Source organism: Melospiza melodia, chromosome 2 (genome assembly GCF_035770615.1).
Source record: "Melospiza melodia melodia isolate bMelMel2 chromosome 2, bMelMel2.pri, whole genome shotgun sequence".
Taxonomy (NCBI): domain Eukaryota; kingdom Metazoa; phylum Chordata; class Aves; order Passeriformes; family Passerellidae; genus Melospiza; species Melospiza melodia.
Window position 1 is genome coordinate 68,537,445 of NC_086195.1, and position 6,342 is coordinate 68,543,786.

Sequence of the window (6,342 nt, forward strand, 5' to 3'; positions counted from 1 at the left end):
TCTTTATGGAGATGTGCAGCCTCCAGAGTAGCAGAACATCTACAGAGAATATTTTTCTGAGTTAGAAGAAAGTTTCTTTTTTGTGTATTGTTATTTGCAGATGAGTGGGGAGAACAAACAGCCTTAAATCCAATGTGTAGCAACCTTGATGAACAAACAAGACAGACACACTGTAACACAAGTGGAGAAAAAAACAGTCACACGTAAAACACATTAAAAATCCTACATCTCTGTTTATAAATGCATTTTTCTAAATATGAACCTTTATTATCTCAATAAAATCATGCAGTATTAACTCAGTTCAGCTTTACAGTGACAATGAAAGTTTTTGCTTGTGCAGAAGAATTTTATCCCTGAAAACAGCTTTGGAAAGAATAGGTTTTGGATATCTACAGCCTCCCTGGGGAACCTGTTTCGGTATCTCACCACCCAAACACAAATTTCTTCTGTATGGCTAATCAAAATATCTCCTCTTTCAATTTGTACCTCTTACTTTTGATCCCATCCCTGCAGTTCCTGGTGGAGGATCCCTCTCTGGCTCCCCTGCAGGCTGCCTTCAGATATTGGAAGGTTGCTATGATGCCTCCATGAAACCTGCTCTTGGATGCCTCCATCCTCCAAACTGTCCATAATTCACATGAAGAGTGGAAGTCCTGCTCTTCCTCTGAGCTGACTGACGTCTCCAGGAAAATCCATTCCTAATTAGTGCTGCCAGTCCTGTCTGAGCAGGGCTCGAATTGGTGTGGGCATTGGCAGCATGGCCCCACGCTCAGGGCAGCTAATGCTTCCTCAGTGCTGTAGAGTCACCCAGGCTCAGTGCCAGGCTTATCACATCGTGGGTCTTTGCCCATCTGGTTACTGCTATACCTTTACTGTTGCAGCTTAAAAACAATTAAAAAATAAAAAAATGGAAAATCAGATCATTGGTTTTATTGCATGTTAACTTGGGTTCAGAAAGGATTCTAGGAGTTCTGGGACTGTTGTCAAATCTCTAAGAATTTGACAGTACTCAAAAGTTATATTAAACAGTAAATAAAGTGATTTGAGTAAAAAAAACCTCCAAAAATATCTGAACATGCCTAGAATCAATATCTCTATAGAATGAGCAAACCCATTAATTTTTTTTTTCTGCAAGATAGCCACTTTATATGAAAATAATCAAATATCGTCCTAGTCTAGAACAAAATCAAGAAATATGCGTAGTGAGCTGTGTTAAGGAATGCTCAAAGCAGTGACAGTAGTAACTTCCTACAATCTTTCTTCACAGGATGTTGCATTTTTCATTCAAATACATTATTATCTGAGTGAGATGAAAAAAAAACCAAATTTTTTCCTCATAATTTTTAAATGAAAAAAAGTAGACATGTCAAAAGGCCAAATAATTTGTCTGAGCTTCCTTTTCAAAACTAATTTCCTTTAGATACTTGATTTTAAGCAAATTTTTGAAGCATAATTTTACACAATCAGCGTGTGCCCTGGAAATCAGACTCTTTCAAAACTGTGCAAATAGGATGCCCAAAACCAACACTAATGCTGAAAATCTTAATTTTATACTTATTTCAAACTATTTAAGAAGACAAACACCTTTTTATCCTATTCCTAACCCATTGATTTACAATAGAATGATATTTTTCTTCTTAAATCTTTTATCAAATCTTCATAATAAATAAGGTCTAGAATTTACATAGGACACAATATAACAAGGTATATCCACTCCTGATTTTTCTCTAACTTCAGGCTAAACCAATCCTTAAATCAATGTTAGGAAATGTACTTGTGCCTAAATAAATTATTAACTCTAAAAAGAATGGATTAAAAGTGGCTAGTACTCTTGAATGTCAACCTATATATAGGCTGGTCTACAGGCAACACAAGAAAAGACTAGAAATGGTTGCTTAATAGTAATTCAGGGCTTATTTTGGAAGATTGAAGGCTGAGATAGACTTGGAAGATTGTATATCAACAAAACAATTTCTAAAGGCTGAAAAAGGAATAAGACAACACCTTGAAACAGTAGATAAGTGGAGGAAGGGTTCATATAAAATATTGTAAGACTCCTAAAATCTGCAATCTATTATTTGCCCAAATTTAGAAACTAATAAAAAAATTCTGTATGACAGGCAGCAGTGACCATTTCTATTCCTAAGGACTTCATTATGTCTGCACATAATGAGCCTTTCACATGCTCAGAGCCCAGAGGCTGCATATGGACAGACAGAAATCACCAGGACACTGCCCATATCCGTGTCCCAGCAGCTACCAAGGTGTCAGTGTATTCCCAGGGAACAGATTCTAGAAAATAACATTTAGGGAAGAAATTAAAAAAAAAAATCGAGAAATTAGGAACTGTTTTCCAGTTCCATTGGAAATGACAGACATAATGTTTAGCTTGTACCTATCAGTGGAACAACGCATATTCAACCAAAAATACCTCAAAAAAGATTGAAGCCCCCAAGACAGGAATTTCTGCCTGTCCTTGAAGAACAAATTAGCAAATGTCTACACAAACAAATTTTATAATATTTATCAAATATAAACTCAAATCAGAGAAGCTCTGATTCCTTCCCTAGGTCATAGACAGTTGTTCTGCAAAGACGCAATGATTTCCAAAAACTCCATTTACAGAGCCCAGAGCCCAGTTACTTCAGGTGGGAAAACACCTGGAAATCACATTTTCTTTAATAGCAAGAGAAAAATTTTTCTATATAGTACATTGTTCTATAAAGTAGTATCTTTGTGTTCAGATACATATATATGCATAATATTAATTTTATATATATATATATATATATATATATATATATATATATATATATGCATAATATTAATTATCCATTACAAATGGTCTGGGAGATCAGAGTATCTACAAATGTATGTACATATATATGTGTGTATCTATTACATTAATTTAATCTATATATAAATAATTCACATAGGTACGTGTGTGCTTATGTATGTATTGCATGTAAATAGACTGTGAGTGTACATATTTAAATTAAATGCTGTACTGTCTTTTTGATCCCTGTTAACTTGTCTGAAAGCAACATGGAAAAATTCTTGCCTGAGAATAGATAGATAGTATAGATAGGATAGATAGTATTTAGAAACTTAAAGCTCATATCTTGGCACTGTATTTCTTTTAGCCTTCCACATTTCCCATTCTAAAGATATTGACTTCTTCCTCCTCATAGTTTCAGAGCGAGGGTATATGAATGTCATTCAAGCAGGGCTGTGTATTTACCCAGAAGACACATTTTTTTCTTTAATGGTGAACATTAATAATTTACCCTCTAAGATATTGGAATAGCATCAAATTCTACTTACATTTTTACAAGATTTGTATGTGACATCTAGTCTTCCAGGTTCTTTTTGTGAGCAAAGTTCTTTGAATGTGTTCTATACATAGAAAACTGTACTTTCTTAAGTTATTATTAATAAGTGATTTTAGTACTATATTTGAGTTTCCAGTAACATTTTTATTTATGAAAATTAATGCCTGACAAAGACCTGTGAATGGGAATTCACACCAAAAGTCAAACATTAAAAAAATAAGAGATGTTGAGGCAATGTGATGTGACTGCTTGATTGCCTTTAATTTTTTTTCTCTGCGTTTATGATCTATTCTGCAGTCTCCATTTTAAAGTCAAGATGAAAGTCAATTCAGACTGAAGTCATGAAGACAAAAAGGCAATAATTTAGAGATCTGATTCTGATCTCGTGCGTGACCAGCTTCACAGAGGGATAATTCTCCAGCTTTTCCATATAACACTGTGTCTTCTCCAAGGAGAACTGGCAAAAGTTGAGGTCCCATTGATCCCTAATGAAGGTCAGCCATAGTCTTAAGTAGTTGTCCCTGTACAAATTTATTCTCTTTCTAATTTCAAGTCATGTTTCTGTCATACCAGGCGCAAGAGAACTAGTTTTTCCCACTTGTCCTAGATAACATGTGCATCAGCATATGTTTTCCTTAGTAGGGCAGCCATTGGAGGCATAAATGTCAGACATGAGGAAGGTGCTAGGTCATGCATTCTCTTTAACAGCAACGTGTGCACCCATCTGTCCCTTAAATCTCTCTGTGAACCTAGTTCTGTGCTTTTGAGAGGGAAACTGGACTGCTTTGCTATTGAAGCACTCCTGTACTGGGCTATGAAATTCCATATGTCTATACATTTAATGAAAAATGTATGCACAGAAATGGTATGAAGAATTTTGGTGTGTGTGAAAACTTTCAGAAAAGCCTTTCAAAAATACCATTGGTTTGGGAGCAGAGATCCCACAGATGCGTAAGGAGATGTGCTTCTAAGTCATGTGTGCTCTGTAATATGCACGTCTAATTACCCATGCTTCAACTAATTACTAAATGGAGATTAAATCTGAATGTTGACCAAAGTACTTCATCCTTCAAAAAAACTTTCCTCCATGCAAATCATTCAAATATCAAATTTTAAAGTCTTTCTCTCAAATACCTGTAAGAATAAGAAAGCATAAGTAAACCCTTACCTCCTAATCCATAAGCCAGAAAGCACAGCTGTCTCCAGCCACACTAATTCACATAAAAGCAAGCAGATTTTTGTGAACAACGGCCTTTACTGACAATTCTAACTTTTCACTGGAGGTGTATGTATGTGTTTAGATGGGATAGATTCTCCTGACCCAACATAATTTCTAAAAGTTGGACGAGATCACAACCCCAGGCTTTAAGTAATTCAATATGCTACAGAGTTAAAATCACTTGATCTGTGTCTGCCTTGAACTATAAATAAAAGGTTGACCATACTTTTTTTCTAACTTTGTTTCTCGGTTTTGTTCCATACTTCTTAATCTAATAGACATTTTCATCTCCAAAAAAACCCCAAAAGCATTTAACTAGAGACTCCTCTTAAAAAAGCAGTAACCACATTTACAAAAGCTTGTTCTTGGAGCAGAAATATCGAAGTCCTGGCTTTGAAACTCATAATATGGAACCAATCAAACCTATTACTGCAGTCCAAAAACCAGCAGAAGAATATTCAATATATTGAGAATTGCTGAAGTGTTAGCATGGCATACTGTTGTAAACTGGGCTGAATCACTGCAATGAAAACAAAAGGTCATTTCATATTCGACATACTTTATGCACTCAAAGAGCATCAAATATGCCCAGCACCAAAGGGTACCCACAGTGTGCTATTTTATTGCGGGGCATTTTAGATCTTTATACAGCAAAGTATTTTTGTGGATTTTCATTTGTTTAAACAAGACAGCATTCCCGTTGCCTTCAACGGGTGAGAGGAGTATCAATAGAGATCATAACTGAGCTGGTGTAAATAGTGCTGGGTCAGAGGAAAGAGGAAGCCACAGGATCGTTAGTGAGGTGCTAATTGGATAATGTGGTGAGAAACAGAGCTAAGTACAGAGGAAGGGTAAGAGGCTTAGATAACTGGAACAAATGTGAGTGCTGGAACACTAGGAACAGATATAAGAAGGGGAAAAAATGGACTCAAACTTAGTTTGATGTAGCAAATCATTACACTGGTAGAATCAAAGGAAACACAAAAGACTGAGTGCTGCTGGAACTAGTACTGAAACTCCCAGGCTGGACCTGGCTGATGAAACTCCCTTGCTAAAACAGAGAGAAAACCAACTATGTTGTTCTTTCAGAAAGCAAACCAAGAAAGCCAATGGTAAGTTTTTTGTTGCCTAAATGTACGTGACTTCTAATGAACTTTTTGAACACATCTTCCTAACTAATGCCCTTTTATGAGGTCACTGATACCAAAGTTTGGTGCTATAAAGGTGGCAGGGCCATTTCAGTCCCTGCTATTTATACAAGATCCTTAGCTGGCTGGGCTTCAGGTTCCCCTCGATCAGGAAACTGGGCAGTCAGAGTGCTCCCATGCACAGCATAAAGCCATTCCTTGCAACAGCACAGCAGGTGGGAGGCAGGCTTGGTAAAATTTTCAGAAGTAGCTCATGGTGTGGCTCAAACTCCCTGACATGCAGATAGTTATTTCTTTCTTTTAACCTAACGCAGAAATCCAAATCACATTCAAAAGACTTAAAAAAAAATAGTATTTTGTAAATGCTTGCTTTCTCTTATTTACTGGGAGTTAAGTAAGAACTTTGGGACACGATGATCTTAGTGATCTTATCCAATATTTATGATTCTGTGATTTTAAAACAGGATTGTGTCAAGAGACCAAACATGGAGGCTTTACTGGTCTGAGACACTTCAAACAGAGCTGGTAAGGAATCATCAGGAGTGTTCCCTTAGCCCCAGAACAAGGACAGGATGAATAAGTAGGTACTGCTAATCTCTAGGTTCTGTAATTTTAATAGAAAATATCTCTGTTCACAGAGATT